The following is a 17,586-nucleotide window of genomic DNA, read 5'->3' on the forward strand; positions in this document are numbered from 1 at the left end:
ATGACGTAATGCGTGACATGCTAATCACAAATCACTTGTAGCTAAATGTATTGATTTACTACAAATTATTTACATTTCAATAACAGTGTACATTGATGTTTTCCGTAGTAAGAATAGTATAGTACAATACTGGATTTATCTTACCATGTGGTAATGAAAGTTATGAAAACACCTGCCTTTTCGCAGTCACCTGCTATATTATAAGTAGATGGAGAGAATCTCATTCCGTTTCCATTAAGATTACATTCGCACAATATCATTATTTTGACCATGATTATTATTTTAACTACACTCCACTCAATCAAAGAGACTAATGTAGTCTGATTGTATCTTTGTGAAGTGTCACAGGAAATATATGGCTACATTTGCATTGGCTACTATTTGCACATTGCTACAACACTGTAGATAGCCATAAAATGAGAGTTGAAATGTCGCTATTTCTTTGGAACTTTTCTGAGTGTACTGTTTACTGTTCATTGTTTATTAATGAGAGTTGAAATGTCGCTATTTCTTTGGAACTTTTCTGAGTGTACTGTTTACTGTTCATTGTTTATTTCACGTTTGTTTATTATCTATTTCACTCGTTTAACAGTGGTGGTTCTTTAGATATTTGAAGCATTGGAGAAAACAATAAAGAGAGTACGAACAATACATTTCCAGTTCGGAAAAGGAGAGCAAATGTCCACAAAGGCTACTGGACTTGGTTTTCAAACCCAATATAAAGTTACATAAAGCACTTTTGTTGGTCGCTAATTTTGTGCCTCTCCCAACTACGGATTCATTAGTTTGTCTGTGTGTATATGTGTACCATTGGTTGCTTGTTTTCTTATAAGATAAATTGGGGCTAGTACAAGAAGAACCTTTATGAGTCCAAAAACTCGGACCGGTTCCGAAATGGACCTGGGGCTTTCCCACCCGGACCCGATATGCATAAATTCATGTTAAAAAAATATAGAGGCCCGTTCTGAACGAATCCAAGGACAACTAGACCCGTTCAGTATAGACCTGCACTGTAAAAAATATATATAGAGAGAGACCCGTTCTGAACGAATCCAAGGACAACTAGACCCGTTCAGTATAGACCTGCACTGTAAAAAATATATATAGAGAGAGACCCGTTCTGAACGAATCCAAGGACAACTAGACCCGTTCAGTATAGACCTGTACTGTAAAAAATATATATAGAGAGAGACCCGTTCTGAACGAATCCAAGGACAACTAGACCCGTTCAGTATAGACCTGTACTGTAAAAAATATATATAGAGAGAGACCCGTTCTGAACGAATCCAAGGACAACTAGACCCGTTCAGTATAGACCTGTACTGTAAAAAATATATATAGAGAGAGACCCGTTCTGAACGAATCCAAGGACAACTAGACCCGTTCAGTATAGACCTGTACTGTAAAAAATATATATAGAGAGAGACCCGTTCTGAACGAATCCAAGGACAACTAGACCCGTTCAGTATAGACCTGCACTGTAAAAAATATATATAGAGAGAGACCCGTTCTGAACGAATCCAAGGACAACTAGACCCGTTCAGTATAGACCTGTACTGTAAAAAATATATATAGAGAGAGACCCGTTCTGAACGAATCCAAGGACAACTAGACCCGTTCAGTATAGACCTGCACTGTAAAAAATATATATAGAGAGAGACCCGTTCTGAACGAATCCAAGGACAACTAGACCCGTTCAGTATAGACCTGCACTGTAAAAAATATATATAGAGAGAGACCCGTTCTGAACGAATCCAAGGACAACTAGACCCGTTCAGTATAGACCTGCACTGTAAAAAATATCTATAGAGAGAGACCCGTTCTGAACGAATCCAAGGACAACTAGACCCGTTCAGTATAGACCTGTACTGTAAAAAATATATATAGAGAGAGACCCGTTCAGTATAGACCTGCACTGTAAAAAATATCTATAGAGAGAGACCCGTTCTGAATGAATCCAAGGACAACTAGACCCGTTCAGTATAGACCTGCACTGTAAAAAATATCTATAGAGAGAGACCCGTTCTGAACGAATCCAAGGACAACTAGACCCGTTCAGTATAGACCTGTACTGTAAAAAATATATATAGAGAGAGACCCGTTCTGAACGAATCCAAGGACAACTAGACCCGTTCAGTATAGACCTGTACTGTAAAAAATATATATAGAGAGAGACCCGTTCTGAACGAATCCAAGGACAACTAGACCCGTTCAGTATAGACCTGTACTGTAAAAAATATATATAGAGAGAGACCCGTTCTGAACGAATCCAAGGACAACTAGACCCGTTCAGTATAGACCTGTACTGTAAAAAATATCTATAGAGAGAGACCCGTTCTGAACGAATCCAAGGACAACTAGACCCGTTCAGTATAGACCTGTACTGTAAAAAATATATATAGAGAGAGACCCGTTCTGAACGAATCCAAGGACAACTAGACCCGTTCAGTATAGACCTGTACTGTAAAAAATATATATAGAGAGAGACCCGTTCTGAACGAATCCAAGGACAACTAGACCCGTTCAGTATAGACCTGTACTGTAAAAAATATATATAGAGAGAGACCCGTTCTGAACGAATCCAAGGACAACTAGACCCGTTCAGTATAGACCTGCACTGTAAAAAATATATATAGAGAGAGACCCGTTCTGAACGAATCCAAGGACAACTAGACCCGTTCAGTATAGACCTGTACTGTAAAAAATATCTATAGAGAGAGACCCGTTCTGAACGAATCCAAGGACAACTAGACCCGTTCAGTATAGACCTGCACTGTAAAAATATATATAGAGAGAGACCCGTTCTGAACGAATCCAAGGACAACTAGACCCGTTCAGTATAGACCTGCACTGTAAAAAATATATATAGAGAGAGACCCGTTCTGAACGAATCCAAGGACAACTAGACCCGTTCAGTATAGACCTGAACTGTAAAAAATATATATAGAGAGAGACCCGTTCTGAATGAATCCAAGGACAACTAGACCCGTTCAGTATAGACCTGCACTGTAAAAAAATATATATAGAGAGAGACCCGTTCTGAACGAATCCAAGGACAACTAGACCCGTTCAGTATAGACCTGCACTGTAAAAAAGATATATAGAGAGAGACCCGTTCTGAACGAATCCAAGGACAACTAGACCCGTTCAGTATAGACCTGTACTGTAAAAAATATATATAGAGAGAGACCCGTTCTGAACGAATCCAAGGACAACTAGACCCGTTCAGTATAGACCTGTACTGTAAAAAATATATATAGAGAGAGACCCGTTCTGAACGAATCCAAGGACAACTAGACCCGTTCAGTATAGACCTGTACTGTAAAAAATATATATAGAGAGAGACCCGTTCTGAACGAATCCAAGGACAACTAGACCCGTTCAGTATAGACCTGTACTGTAAAAAATATATATAGAGAGAGACCCGTTCTGAACGAATCCAAGGACAACTAGACCCGTTCAGTATAGACCTGTACTGTAAAAAATATATATAGAGAGAGACCCGTTCTGAACGAATCCAAGGACAACTAGACCCGTTCAGTATAGACCTGTACTGTAAAAAATATATATAGAGAGAGACCCGTTCTGAACGAATCCAAGGACAACTAGACCCGTTCAGTATAGACCTGCACTGTAAAAAATATCTGTCATTTTACTGGACATGTAAACATGTTTCCCATGCCAATAAAACCCTTGAATTGAGTTGAGTGGTGGTGTCCTGTCGGCCAGGCAGTTGGCATGGTGCAGGAGCAGATAGGGTCAAAGTAGTGGAATGGGGTAGTGGGTAGGGTAATTAAAAATATATTTTATTTTTCTCGTTTCCCGTTTTGTATCACAAAGGGTAATGGATTTGTATTATAGTTCAGTTGGTGGCAGTAATGCAACATATTGGATGTTAAACTCCACCGAAGAATCTGCTGAGTGTGGAGACACGCAGGTTAGATAGATAGTGCTTTTGTGGGATTGGAGAGTATTGGAGTGGTGATAGCTTTTGCTGGGTTCCCGCCCATGTGGGTGTGGAGGGTAATGAGAAGGCTGATGTGGTGGCTAAGAGTGCGGTGAGGAGAGAGGGGGTAGATATTCAGGTCCCGCTGGGCCGCAGGGAAGTCAAGTCCTTGATCCGGTCTCAATCTTTGGCAAAGGGAGTGGGATGCTAGGAGTAAGGGGAGGCAATTTTATAATGTGCAGTAAAGGAAGAGGTGGGGAGTATGGGATGTAGGAGAGAGGAAGTTGTGTGGAGTGGACTACGCTTTGGGCACACAGGTTTGAATGCCACATTGTGGATGATAGAGAGACATGAAACAGGTCTGTGTGATGAGATGTTCTTAATGTTTGGTAAACTCAGTGCAGTACCAGTCAAATGTTTGGACTCAACTACTCATTCAAGGGTTTTTCTTTATTTTTACTATTTTCTACATTGTAGAATAATAGTGAAGACATCAAAACTATGAAATAACACACATGGAATCATGTAGTATCAAAAAAGTGTTTAACAAATCAAAATATGTATATATTTTGAGATTCTTCAAATTAGCCACCCTTTGCCTTGATGACAGCTTTGCAAACTATTTGCATTCTCTCAACCAGCTTCATGAGGTAGTCACCTGGAATGCATTTCAATTAACAGGTGGGCCTTGTTAAAAGTTAATTTGTGGAATTTATTTCCATTTGAGCCAATAAGTTGTGTTGTGACAAGGTAGGGGTGTTATACAGAAGATAGCCCTATTTGGTAAAATACCAAGTCCATATTATAGCAAGAACAGCTCAAATAAGCAAAGAGAAACGACAGTCCATCATTACTTTACGAAGGTCAGTCAATTCGGAAAATGTCATGAACTTTAAAAGCTTCTTCAAGTGCAGTCTCAAAAACCATCAAGCGCTATGATGAAACTGGCTCTCATGAGGACCGCCACAGGAAAGGGAGATCCAGAGTTACCTCTGCTGCAGAGGATATGTTCCGTAGAGATAACTGCACCTCAGAAATTGCAGCCCAAATAAATGCTTCACAGAGTTCAAGTAACAGACACATCTCAACATCAACTGTGTGAATCAGGCTTTCATGGTCGAATTTCTGCAAAGAAACCACTACTAAAGACCACCAATAAGAACAAGAGACTTGCTTGAGCCAAGAAACGTGAGCAATGGACATTAGACCATGGAAATCTGTCCTTTGGGCTGATGAGTGAAAAATGTGAGATTTCTGATTCCAACAGCCGTATCTTTGTGAGACACGGAGTAGGTGAATGGATGATCGCTGCATGTGTGGTTCCCACCATGAAGCATGGAGGAGGAGGTGTGGGGGTGATTTGCTGGTGACACTGTCTGACTTATTTAGAATTCAATGCACACTTAACCAGCATGGCTACCACAGTATTCTGCAGCGATAAGCCATCCCATCTGGTTTGGGCTTTGTGGGACTATCATTTGTTTTCCAACAGGACAATGACTCAATACACCTCCAGGCTCTGTATGGGCTATTTGACCAAGGAGAGTGATGGAGTGCTGCATCAGATGACCTGGCCTCCACAATCACATAACCACAACCCAATTGAGATGGTTTGGGATGAGTTGGACCACAGAGTGAAGGAAAATCAGCCAACAAGTGCTCAGCATTTGTGGGAACTCCTTCAAAACAGTTGGAAATTATTCCAGATGAAGCTGTTTGAGAGAATGCCAAGAGTGTGCAAAGCTGTCATCAAGACAAAGGGTGGCTACTTTGAGGAATCTAAAATCTAAAATATATTTTGATTTCGTTAACACTTTTTTGGTTACTACATGTGTTATTATTATTTCATAGTTTTGATGTCTTCACTGTTATTTTATTAGAAAATAGTAAAAATAAAGAACCCCTCTTTAGTATTCAGACCCTTTACTCTGTACTTTGTTGAAGCCCCTTTGATAGCGATTACAGCCTTGATTCTTCTTGGGTATGATGCTACAAGCTTGACACACCTGTATTTGGAGACTTTCTTCCTTTATTTTCTGCAGATCCTCTCAAGCTATGTCAGGTTGGATGGAGAGCGACGCTGCACAGCTATTTTCAGGTGTCCCCAGAGATGTCTGAATATTATACTGTATATACACTAAACGCTTGTTGTCACTTTTATCCAAATTGTTTGATATTTTTTCGTGGTCTACTTAAAGGATTGCTTTAGCTCATGAGTAATTATTTTTTCCTATTGCCTGTATTTAGTTTCTTTTCCATGGTAATTCTATATCCTGAGATTTTAGATTATTCTGAAAATATTTTTTGCAAGGGGAGCATTACGTTTTCAGTGTTGGTGAGGTATATTAGGAGATCATCTGCCAATACTGATACCTGTTACGTTTGGGTCTTGTCTAATTCTTTCTGCAAGAGATTCGATTGCCAGTGCAAACAGGAGTGGGGAGAGAAGACATCCCTGTCTTGTGCCCCTTTCTAAAGCAATAATGTATTATTATCAGATAATGTATTATCTCTGTATATTTTTGCTTTAAGACATTTTATACAATATTTTTATGAACTGTATTACACTACATGCCCAAAAGTATGTGGACACCGGCTCGTCAAACATCTCATTCCAAAATTATGGGCATTCATATAGAGTTTGCTGCTATTACAGCCTCCACTCTTCTGGGAAGGCTTTCCACTAGCTGTTGGAACATTGCTTCAATTCAGCGACAAGATCATTAAAGAGGTGGGGCACTGATGGCCGATTAGGCCTGGCTCGCAGCCGGCATTCCAATTCATCCCAATGGTGTTTGATGGGTTTGAGGTCAGAGCTCTGTGCAGGCCAGTCTATGATCCAAGCCACAGACCACATTATGCCTGACAAGCAGAGTCCTCCACATCCCTCCACACTCATACACTGTCTGCTACTCCTACAGATATGTTGTGCAGCTTGGTTTTATTTGGTCCTAATAGAATAAAGTAGTGATTAACTAATCTGCGTTGCCTTGGCCTCCACTTAAACTTCAGCTCTACACTGTAAAAAATAAACCCAAAGCATAATTTTACCACAGATACGGTACTATCTTTGATTTTACTTATGAAAAACTCACTCACACTGGACATTATGAGCTAACACGCTAGGTGGCAGTATTGCACAAACCTTCAGGCTCCAGCCTGCACAGGTGGACGAAAAGGGAATGGGTGCTTCGCCAAATATTTCCTAGCATGGCTTCAATAGCTGCTTGCAACCATTAACTTATTCACCAAAATGGCTCGATTGGAATCTCTTAAGGTGTTTCTAGCCTTATGGAACAAATGATTACCAAGTATGAGGGTAAAATGTTATGTTTCAAGCAGAAGAACGACGTGCACCTACCGAGCATGTTGGACGTTGCTGTGAACACTGAAACACTAATCTCAGGCCTGGAACTAGCTAGACTGGTAGCTAATTTGAAGTTTATGTACAATTTTCTAAAGTATACTCTGGACCTATCTTGTTCCTGGCAACAGTACCATAGTGCCTAACCTATGTATTACTGTCTCTAACAAATCCATATCTGTCTACCACAGCTACTAAGTAGCTATAATTTGTCACTGTTGTGCACTTGAATAATGGTATGGTATCATTAACATAAGGTGTAGTTTGCTTTGATGAGGTGGATGCCTCTTAGATATTTTGTTCTATCTATTACTATTAACAATAGGTTGTGGGTCATTTTCACTATTTTATGCCCGATGGTCATTTGAGCTAATAATATAATCTGTCTTTTCAGGTTCTCGGATGCTCGCACTCTCAGGCTCCATAGAGGATCCCCATGACCAGCCGCAGGAGTGGAGCCACTGTCTGGGACAGAAGGGCAAGACCAGCCATGAAAGACGCACCTCAGTTGTCACATGCATACCGAACTGTACACTCATCGGCACTCGCTGACACAGACAGCTCCTCAGCATGGAGTGAAAGCCCCAGTGAGAGTGAGAGCCAAGGAAGTGATGATGAGTACCAACAACTGCAGACGGAAAACTCACGCAGGAGAGGAAGTGGAAAGGGCGGAGAGTAAGGGCTCAAAAGAGTCAAAGGTAAGCGGGAGGAACGGGGCAGAGACCTCCCAGGAGTCTCCATCCTCCATCCAGAGCCAACAACCTTCCTTCCCCTGTAAGGTCTGCAAGTCATTCAGGCACATGGGAAATTTCAACGTGCATGTAAGAGTGCACACGCAGGAGGAGCTGTACCTCTGCAGTGTGTGTGGTAAACAGTGCCGGTCCTCAGAGGAACTGACAGGAAACTATGAGATCCACATCGGGGAGAAGCCCTACCGCTGCCACTCCTGTGGAAAGGGCTTCAGACAGGCAGGAGAGCTGAGGGTCCACACAGGAGAGAAGTCCTACAAGTGTTCTGAGTATGGGAAAATGTTCATCTCGCCACTACACTCAGAATCCATCAGAAGATCCACACAGGAGAGAAGTCCTACAAGTGTTCTGAGTGTGGGAAAATGTTCATCTCGCCACTACACTCAGAATCCATCAGAAGATCCACACAGGAGAGAAGTCCTACAAGTGTTCTGAGTGTGGGAAAATGTTCATCTCGCCACTACACTCAGAATCCATCAGAAGATCCACACAGGAGAGAAGTCCTACAAGTGTTCTGAGTGTGGGAAAATGTTCATCTTGCCACTACACTCAGAATCCATCAGAAGATCCACACAGGAGCGAAGCCCTATTGCTGCGAGGTCTGTAGGAAATTCTTCACTCAGAAGGTTCACCTCAACGTGCACATGAAGGTCCATGTAAAGGCCAAATAGTGAGGATATAGAGAGAGGAGTAAGGGATAGACTGCTTTTCAGGTCAATAGCATAAACTATTCTGACATGTGGTGTCACTCCTACGCAACGCTCGTTCCTCTGTTTAAAGATATTGTGTGAGACTGATTCCCTTCACCTGATTTTTTAAAATTATAATTATACTCAAAGAACATTTGCTATGTGAAAATGTGTGGTAAGTGTTAATCTCCAATGCTTCAAACCAGTGGCGATTTTAGCATGTAAATCTTGGCCAAAAAAAACTAAAGTAGGCTGCATTGCTAGCAAAGCCACTACACTACACAACACAACACTGAACAATACATTAATTGCACTATAACAGTGACAAAAGGTGCCCACAAACTGTTAGGACCTACATAAAGCTGTCCCAAAAGCAGTCTCAACACCGTACCACTGCTACACCTGGCTATCAGCGGAGCCTTGTCTGGCAGCAAAACAGTTCATTCAGCTTAATTTACTGCCTTTTAGAAAACATAGCTGATATGGCTGACTTGCTTAAACAAATGTGGTTTCTACTGACAATTGAGATGTACTAACTATGGCATAAGGGGACAACAAGCAGATAAGAGGCAATCAGTAATTTCTATGAAGACATTAATGAGCGAGCTAGGTCGGACGTAGTCAATATAAGTTCAGCACCTTTGTAATGTACAGCAACATAATTCAGAACATGTGCCGTTCTTACAGTGTTCTCCATGTACACCAAGTCAGAACCATAGGATAAATAAAGGGGTCATACAGTATAAGCAGACAATGAAATCTCTTAAAATATTTGATGATTACATTTCTCTAAAAACAGGTTATAGGCTACATGTGCACCACCAAGTCAGAATATTAGGTGAAATTAAGAGGTGACAATAGACCAAATTATTAGGGTGAGGCACATGGGCTACTAACAGCTTACTACACAACATACACTTAATATTACTTTCTTAGCTACAGTATATATATCTCCCTGGCATATTACATAATTTATGCAGCAGCATACAAGACATTTTTGGACTCACCTTGTGCTGTGCTCACTTGAACAGGAAGGTGGCGCGGATGTCCTTCGTGTGACGAATTTTGTCATCAAACTTTGTCATCAAAGTCTGGCATTCTCTGGCTTTATGGTGTTTTCAAGACAACTGGGAACTCAAACAAAAAAGGGTTGATTCATGATGACATCAGTGATCTTCAGGTCGTAGCTCTAGAAAGAGGCCCAAGTTCCGAATGTACAATTCCGAGTTGGATGAAAGTTCAAAACGTATTTTCCCAATCGAGTTCCCAGTTGTCTTGAACTCACTGAAGTCAAATTTTGCAGTTCTGAGTTAACTTGTTTTGAGCGCGGCACAAATCATGCTTCATTGACAGCATGGCCAATGTTGAATGTTTATCATTTTAAATTAGGAAATGAGACCCTTAATCTTAGACTTTGGACCACACAGTCACTGCACTGAATAGCAGGATAATTACTGCTTTGCAATGCTTGCAGTTAGCCACTGATTCCTTCTAAACCACTCATTGTTGAATTTGCGATTTCCAACTTGTGTAATGTTTATGTCCAATGGCCGATGAGCACTGATACGTTTTATCTATTATTTATCTTAATTATTTATCTTCATATGTCAAGGAATAAAAAGGATTTGCCAGTAGATTCTCAACTTGATTCACAATGATGACTGCTAGCTAAGATTTGAAAGTATGATGTTGACATGATCAGTCCAATCTGTAGATATGTGATTTAATGTAATTTTATCTGTGGCCAATGACCTTGAGCCTTCTTGGATGGGCACTTCTAATGTAACTCTATGGCAGCACCCAAGGGGTTTGAATTTTCTAGCTCCACCCTTAGACTTGGAGTTGACTTAGTGTCCGCATGAGTGACAGAACACTGAGTAAATCACGGCGCAACGCTCCGTATTTTCTGCTGGCTTGCCCCATCACAGAAAGCACCGAGCTAGACTGAAACACTTGCATTTTGGAGCTGCCTTACTCAATAAACAAAAGAGACCATGTTTGTATGCAGCTTTAACTCAGTGATATCAGTTTGGAAACAATGTTAAAAAAGGTGACATGTATTAATGTCAAAATAACATGCAAAACAGGAAAGACCCCCCAAAATGTTTTATTTTAGGCTCTGTCCCACCTGCACTGAATAGCCAGTTGCTACTGCTTACATTAATTTGGGATCCTAGGCCGAAAGCAGACATTTTGCCAATCATTAATAGACAGGACAAAACACATATCACAGAGAAAATGATAAACAGCTGCCTCTGATTGAGAACCAATCTAGGCAACCATAGACATAAAAACACCTAGACTGGAAAAAACCCCATAAACATACAAAAACCCTAGACAGGCCAAAAACACATATATCACCCTCGTCACACCCTGACCCAACCAAAATAATAAAGAAAACAAAGATAACTAACGTCAGGGCCTGACACTGATGGCAGCCCATTCTTGCATAATCAATGCTTGGAGTTTGTCAGAATTTGTGGGTTTTTGTTTGTCCACCCGCCTCTTGAGGATTGACCACAAGTTCTCAATGGGATTCAGGTCTGGGGAGTTTCCTGGCCATGGACCCAAAATATTGATGTTTTGTTCCCTGAGCCACTTAGTTATCACTTTTGTCTTATGGAAAGGTGCTCCATCATGCTGGAAAAGGCATTGTTTGTCACCAAACTGTTCCTGGATGGTTGAGAGAAGTTGCTCTCGGAGGATGTGTTGGTACCATTCTTTATTTATGGCTGTGTTCTTAGGCAAAATTGTGTGCCCACTCCCTTGGCTGAGAAGCAACCCCACACATCAATGGTCTCAGGATGCTTTACTGTTGGCATGACACATGACTGATGGTAGTGCTCACCTTGTCTTCTCCGAACAAGCTTTTTTCCAGATGCCCCAAACAATTGGAAACGGGATTCATCAGAGAAACTGACTTTACCCCAGTCCTCAGCAGTCCAATCCCTGTACCTTTTGCAGAATATCAGTCTGTCCCTGATGTTTTTCCTGGAGAGAAGTGGCTTCTTTGCTGCCCTTCTTGACACCAGGCCATCCTCCAAAAGTCTTTGCCTCACTGTGCGTGCAGATGCACTAACACCTGCCTGCTGCCATTCCTGAGCAAGCTGAATTAACTTTAGGAGACGGTCCTGGCACTTGCTGGACCTTCTTCACAACAATTGAACCGCTCTCCTTGAAGTTCTTGATGATCCAATAAATGCTTGATTTAGGTGCAATCTTACTGGCAGCAATATCGTTGCCTGTAAAGCCCTTTTTGTGCAATGCAATGATGATGGCACGTGTTTCCTTGCAGTTATGTCACGACTTTGGCCGAAGTCGATGCCTCTCCTTGTTCGGGTGGTGTTCGGCGGTCGACGTCACCGGTCTTCTAGCCATCGCCGATCCATTTGTCATTTTCCAGTTGTTTTGTCTTGTTTTCCCACACACCCGGTTTTCATTTCCCAATTACTGGGCATGTATTTAACCCTCTGTTTCCCCCATGTCTTTGTGTGTGATTGTTATTTGTTCAGGTCGGTATGTTCCGGCTGGTTTGTACCGGGTGCTGTTTATCACCCATGCTTTGTGGCAACCGTTCTTTTTGCACTTTGTAAATTGTTTACTTTGTGCTGTTGAGTAAAGTGTGTTGTTTCACTCAGCTCTGCTCTCTTGCGCCTGACTTTATACACCAGCTACACCCAAGTTAACCATGGCTGACAGAAGAAGAACAATGATTCCAAGCATGACCCTCCTTTTGAAGCTTCCAGTCTGTTATTCAAATTCAATCAGCATGACAGAGTGATCTCCAGCCTTGTCCTCGTCAACACTCACACCTGTGTTAAGGAGAAAATCACTGACATGATGTCAACTGGTCCTTTTGTGGCTGGGCTGAAATGCAGTAGAAATGTTTTTTGGGGATTCAGTTCATTTGCATGACAAAGAGGGACTTTGCAATTAATTTCAATTCATCTGATCACTCTTCATACCATTCTGGAGTATATACAAATTCCCATTATACAAACTGAGGCATCAGACTTTGTGAAAATTAATATTTGTGTCATTCTCCAAACTTTTGGCCATGACTGTATTGAAGTGTCACTGAATAATAAGGTATCTCTGTAAGATCTTGGTCTGTACCAGTGTTTTCAATAGGAAGTTATTTTCACCCACAATCTTACACAAGTGGCAATACATTACCCCACTCTACTCCATGCTGATCATTCATTTACACAGGAGAAGTAATGCATAGTGGGAAACGTACTGCAGCGTCCCCCATTAACACGATTCTGTCTGGAGAAGCCCCTGACTGCAGTGTGCAGTTCGGGGCAGGGCTCAATGTGGGCGGAGTCAAACACGTTTAACCAGAACCCTTCCCGTCTCCTTCAAGGTCACCCAAGTTGAGGTAAACGTCGAAGGTATCAACGTCAATGAAAGCCAATCTTAATCGAACCTAACCTACATGGATAAAAATATAAACCATGGAAGTAAGTGAGACTGTCATTATGCATAATGTACTTTGTAATATTCATGTTATAACAATGCAGTGGTATATTTTTATATGACCAACTACGGCACCGATGTTAGCATAGCGTTAATTAGCACCCATTTGCACGTGAGCTAGCTAATTGCTCACAATTGAGGAATCTTATTTGGCCAAATTTGCCTACTTGAGCAGTAAGCCTCGGTTTACATGTACAGTTACGTAATCGATTTGATCATTGATTTTCTTCTGTGTTTCTTCAATGTCTGCCTTGTTGTGATTGGCTGGCTCTAAATGTGTATCGTTGATGCCATTCCCTTAGTTAGACATAGTGAGTCTACACAGCCTAGACATAGTATATACAATAATGAAATCCCCTGGTCCCAACATAAACTCAGCAAAAAAAGAAACGTCCCTTTTTCAGGACCCTGTCTTTCAAAGATAATTCGTAAAAATCCAAATAACTTCACAGATCTTCATTGTTAAGGTTTTAAACACTGTTTCCCATGCTTGTTCAATGAACCATAAACAATTAATGAACATGCACCGGTCGTTAAGACACTAACAGCTTACAGACGGTAGGCAATTAAGTTCACAGTTATGAAAACTTAGGACACTAAAGAGGCCTTTCTACTGACTCTGAAAAACACCAAAAGAAAGAATCCCAGGATCCCCTGCTCATTTTCTTGAACGTGCCTTAGGCATGCTGCAAGGAGGCATGAGGATTGCAAATGTGGCCAGGGCAATAAATTGTAATGTCTGTACTGTGAGACGCCTAAGACAGCTCTACAGGGAGACTGGACGGACAGCTGATCGTCCTCGCAGTGGCAGACCACATGTAACAACACCTGCACAGCATCGGTACATCCGAACATCACATCTGTGGGACAGGTACAGGATGGCAACAACAACTGCCCGAGTTGCACATCAGTGCTCAGACTGTCCGCAATAGGCTGAGAGAGGCTGGCCTGTTGTAAGGCGGGTCCTCACCAGACATTACTGGCAACAACATCGCCTATGGGCACAAACCCACCGTCACTGGACCAGACAAGACTGGGAAAAAAGTGCTCTTCACTGACGAGTCGCGGTATTGTCTCACCACGGGTGATGGTCGGATTCGCGTTTATCGCCGAAGGAATGAGCGTTACACCGAGACCTGTACTCTGGAGCGGGATTGATTTGGAGGTGGAGGGTCCATCATGGTCTGGGGCAGTGTGTCACAGCATCATCGGACTGAGCTTGTTGTCATTGCAGGCAATCTCAACGCTGTGCGTTACAGAGAAGACATCCTCCTCCCTCATGTGGTACCCTTCCTGCAGGCTCATCCTGACATATCCCTCCAGCATGACAATGCCACCAGCCATACTGCTCGTTCTATGCGTGATTTCCTGCAAGACAGGAATGTCAGTGTTCTGCCATGGCCAGCGAAGAGCCCGGATCTCAATCCCATTGAGCATGTCCGGGACCTGTTGGATCGGAGGGTGAGGGATAGGGCCATTCCCCCCAGAAATGTCCAGGAACTTGCAGGTGCCTTGGTGGAAGAGTGGGGTTACATCTCAACACAAGAACTGGCAAATCTGGTGCAGTCCATGAGGAGGAGATGCACTGCAGTACTTAATGCAGCTGGTGGCCACCCCAGATACTGACTATTACTTTTGATTTTGACCCCCCCTTTGTTGAGGGACACATTATTCAATTTTGGTATTGTTATTATTATTTACTATGATCATTATTGTTGTTATCATAACTATCAAACTTAACAACCTATTATTTCTTAACTTACAGTATGTTCTATACATTGAAATGGAAGCACAGTGTGATTTCCCTGAGGTATGTATAAATTATGAAATTCTCATCACTAATGGATATAATGTTTTTTGGGATCCTCATCCGATTGTGTGATTTTCTTTTTCAAAGGAAAACATGCAGCACATTAGGCGATGGTGGTGCATAGTTCTCCTGCAGAACTTTCTCATGCCGTAAGTCTTGAACATTATAAAAGGAACAGGAACAGGTACTGTAAAGGCTATTAGCTAAAGTAAGGTGCACTCTTTTACACACATCCCTAGAGGTTCCCTTACATTACTTAATGACCACAATCTGTTTTCTTTCTAGATGATACTGAAAACAAAATGCATGACAAACTGGGAGCTGTGAACTGGGTATGTAGTCTGTGTGTAATGCTGAAGGCTTGATGCATGGCAAACTGGGAGCTGTGAACTGGGTATGTAGTCTGTGTGTAATGCTGAAGGCTTGATGCATGGCAAACTGGGAGCTGTGAACTGGGTATGTAGTCTGTGTGTAATGCTGAAGGCTTGATGCATGGCAAACTGGGAGCTGTGAACTGGGTATGTAGTCTGTGTGTAATGCTGAAGGCTTGATGCATGGCAAACTGGGAGCTGTGAACTGGGTATGTAGTCTGTGTGTAATGCTGAAGGCTTGATGCATGGCAAACTGGGAGCTGTGAACTGGGTATGTAGTCTGTGTGTAATGCTGAAGGCTTGATGCATGGCAAACTGGGAGCTGTGAACTGGGTATGTAGTCTGTGTGTAATGCTGAAGGCTTGATGCATGGCAAACTGGGAGCTGTGAACTGGGTATGTAGTCTGTGTGTAATGCTGAATGCTTGATGCATGACAAACTGGGAGCTGTGAACTGGGTATGTAGTCTGTGTGTAATGCTGAAGGCTTGATGCATGGCAAACTGGGAGCTGTGAACTGGGTATGTAGTCTGTGTGTAATGCTGAATGCTTGATGCATGACAAACTGGGAGCTGTGAACTGGGTATGTAGTCTGTGTGTAATGCTGAAGGCTTGATGCATGGCAAACTGGGAGCTGTGAACTGGGTATGTAGTCTGTGTGTAATGCTGAAGGCTTGATGCATGGCAAACTGGGAGCTGTGAACTGGGTATGTAGTCTGTGTGTAATGCTGAAGGCTTGATGCATGGCAAGATATAATAGTTGTGATGACTTGTTGAGTAGTTATAGATATCATTGAGAACCCCTTTAGTAATGGTGTTTTTTGTTTGCATGGTGGTATTGTGAAAATAGGGTGTAATTTGTCTTGATCACCCAATGAGGCACTACTCTTAATATTTATTCTTCCTTTTTCTTCAAGGAAGCAGATGTTCTTCTCATGGACAGCCTAGAGGCAGCAAGGTGGTGCGAACGCCAAACATTTAAAGGCACCATTTCCCTCCCAGGTGTAATTGGTATGGACGGGGAAGACCGTATTACACCTCTTAAAGAACTACGGTTGTATGATTGCCTGGATGAAGAGGAACATATTCTCCTCAAGGAACCATTCATGTTCTCATTCCAGTTAGAGAGATGAGATGTTCCATGTGGAGGCAGTTGACAAGAAAATGACTGTCTGCCACTTCTGAGGAGCAGGAGTGAAGCCATTTTTGAGGAGTGTCAAACCTTGTTTTTGTCTGCTGTGTAAATTGTGTTATGTTGTTTAGTAAAGACGTAGAAGTCACCCGAGTCTCTGATCTCTGTACTGGAGCTGGTATAACTCAATGTACAAAACACATTCAGCTTGTCAGTATGTCTATATGGTATAGTCTGTCTCCATTCTCATGAGGAAAGTAAATAGCATTACAAATCAGGATAGGTAGTAACAATGTTACAATGATCTGTAATTTTTCAATCAATACTTCACTGGGGCACTTTCTTCAATACAACACAGATATTCAATGATACGATCTGCTGTCGTCTACAATCCTGTTGAGTGGCTGGCCTTCCGAGAGCGGCTGGTTCTTCCTGCTTCCCCATCAATGAAAGGTTTCTTTGGCCAATAAGCACCAATGAGTGTGACTAGAATGTCTGAATTGTTTTGCTATATATATATATATTCTCAATGAAATAATATAATCAAGTTATAATATTTATCAACACAATTTTAACAGTACATGACATAATTCTGTTGTTCACTGCAACAATATCAGCAGCTTGTCTCAAATATAGTATCAAGCAAAAAGTGTTACAACACATCTGCCGGACCACTTTGTATAATATTTCTTATGATCTTCAAAAATGAAATACGTTTGTATTCCATGTGTCTTACGCAAACGTCTGTTGTTTTTATTCAGTGTGTGACTGAAACCTCAGATGGACAAAAAAGTGGGTGGGGTCAAACGTCGGTGGGGTCAAACGATTGACTCCGCCCGCACCGCTCCGAACTGTACAGTGCAGTCAGAGGTACTGTCTGTCTGTCTGTGTCTGGTAGGGAATCTGTAGTAACTACCTCCCGCCCACATTGAGCACTGCCCCGAACTGCACAGTGCAGTCAGAGGGTCTGTCTGTCTGTCTGTCTGTCGGGAATCTGCAGTAACTAACTCCCGCCCATAGGGGCACTGCAGCACAATCACTCTGCTTG

General features: G+C 42.0%; 1 long non-coding RNA gene across 2 annotated transcripts; it reads left to right on the forward strand.

Annotated features, from left to right (window-relative positions):
• Nucleotides 1–13,060: 13,060 nt before the first annotated feature.
• LOC112262304 lies at nucleotides 13,061–16,686 on the forward strand. 2 transcript variants are annotated; one of them, XR_002955330.2, is made up of 5 exons: nucleotides 13,061–13,211; nucleotides 14,993–15,037; nucleotides 15,125–15,221; nucleotides 15,323–15,369; nucleotides 16,324–16,686. It is a non-coding gene; the product is annotated as an uncharacterized LOC112262304 (long non-coding RNA). The 2 variants fall into 2 exon arrangements; XR_002955329.2 differs by having other exon boundaries at nucleotides 15,125–15,186.
• Nucleotides 16,687–17,586: the final 900 nt, after the last annotated feature.

Source organism: Oncorhynchus tshawytscha, linkage group LG02 (genome assembly GCF_018296145.1).
Source record: "Oncorhynchus tshawytscha isolate Ot180627B linkage group LG02, Otsh_v2.0, whole genome shotgun sequence".
NCBI classification, from domain to species: Eukaryota; Metazoa; Chordata; class Actinopteri; order Salmoniformes; family Salmonidae; genus Oncorhynchus; species Oncorhynchus tshawytscha.